Consider the following 1,624-nt stretch of genomic DNA (forward strand, 5'->3'; position numbering starts at 1 on the left):
GGGCCGACGCGCGTCCTAACTCATGTTAGATTTCTCAGGTTTATTTAATTTTTTTAATGAAAAAGTGGTGCTACTATTAAACCGCACAGTTAAACCACGCAGGCGCCTGGTGCTTTTCCGCGGGCGGCCTAGCGCTCTGGGGCGCTTGCCCAGGGGGCGGGGCTTCGTGGAGGGGCGGGGCCCGGGCTGCGTTCTCGGGGCGCTTGTAGAGGAGGCGGGGCCGGGGTCGGCGCTCGTGGGGCCCTTGTAGAGGGGGCGGCGCTTGTGGGGGTCGTGCAAGGGGGGCAGAGCAGAGCCTGGCGAAGTGCAGGTGTCTGCTGCGCCCGGCTCCCCCTGCAGCCTGGCCAGGGCCCCTGCCTCTGGGCAGCGCCCGCCGCAGCCCCGCACTGCCCCCACTGCCTGTCTCGGGCGCCACGGACCGTCCACCGCGGCCCAGCAGATCGGGTCCTCTCTCCCCCTGCCGGGCTGCACGGACTCCGCGCTCTCAGGGCTGTGCGTGCTCAGGCCACACGAGGTCCTGATCTCCCTCCATGACCTGGGGTGGCCGAGAGCCATCCACACAAGGCCTACAGGTGGGCCTGGGCACACGGCCGTCCTGCCCCCCGAGCCCGGCCTGGGGACTGGCCTGCGACCCGTGGCCATGCTGGTGCGGGGTGTCTGTCTCTGGCAGCGCTGCAGGGGGTGTGGCCGCGACCCGGGGGAAGCCAGCCACTCCCTCGCTGAGGGAGTCAGGCAGCTGGCCGGCCTTCCTGGTCTCGAGAGTGGGCTGGCCTCTGCGAGCTGGGCAGCGGCCCCTTGCTGGCTGGGACAGCAGCTGAGGGCCGAGACCACGTGCCTGCGGCCCCACATGACTCTGCCTCTCCTGGCTGCACCCCAGCTCTTGGCCGAGCGGGATGGGGCGCTGCGCCCACCCACACCCCAGCTGCTGCTTTGGGCGGGGCCCACACTCGGGCAGCCGGGCTCTGCGGCCATACACGCTGCGCTGGGCGGTCCTTGGCCCCGCGGCTATGCCCACTCGCACCATGCTGGGCAGCCCAGCTGCCTTCGTGGCCGGGCAGGGAACAGGCCTGGCAGGCAGACCCCTGGCTTGGTGCCCTGCGTGGTCACTGCACACAGCTGACCCCCCCTTAATCATCCCGGACAAACAACAATGCACGGACGGACACGTAGCAAACAGGAAGGGAGGGGCGCAGAGGGCAGGCTCGGCCCGTGCGCCCCGGGGTAAAGGCCAGCGGGAGATGACAAGGACATCCTGGGTGGGGCTCCAGTGTTTACAGGACACGGAGCACCTGCCGGAAGGAACTTTCCAGGGCCCGAGGCTCACCCTGGCCACCTTCCTGTGCTGCGCGTCCTGGACGCCCCCACAGTTTCCTGCACTGCCCACCCTTCTGGGTGCCCGCGGCTGCCAGCCCTCCCCGACGGGGGGGGAGGGGGGGGCCTGTGTCCTGCGGCAGCGCGGGTCCTCGGCCCTCTGCGCCCCGCGTGTGCAGGGCGCAACTCGTTCTCTGATGGCGCGTGCGCCCCCTTCACCGTGTGACGTCACCTCCCTGGGGGTCTCCGGGCAGCTAGGCGACCGCAGCGGGGAAGAGGTCAGCTAGGCTAAGTAGCCCAGGGCGCCAGGTCG

General features: G+C 69.9%; 1 protein-coding gene across 1 annotated transcript in view; it reads left to right on the forward strand.

Annotated features, from left to right (window-relative positions):
• The window catches only part of PXDN (peroxidasin), a 21,728-nt gene that overhangs the window by 17,853 nt on the left and 2,251 nt on the right, over positions 1 to 1,624 (forward strand). The window lies entirely within an intron of this gene.

The sequence above is a fragment of the Condylura cristata genome, unplaced genomic scaffold (genome assembly GCF_000260355.1).
Source record: "Condylura cristata isolate star-nosed mole 26May11 unplaced genomic scaffold, ConCri1.0 scaffold00020, whole genome shotgun sequence".
In the NCBI taxonomy this organism is placed as follows: domain Eukaryota; kingdom Metazoa; phylum Chordata; class Mammalia; order Eulipotyphla; family Talpidae; genus Condylura; species Condylura cristata.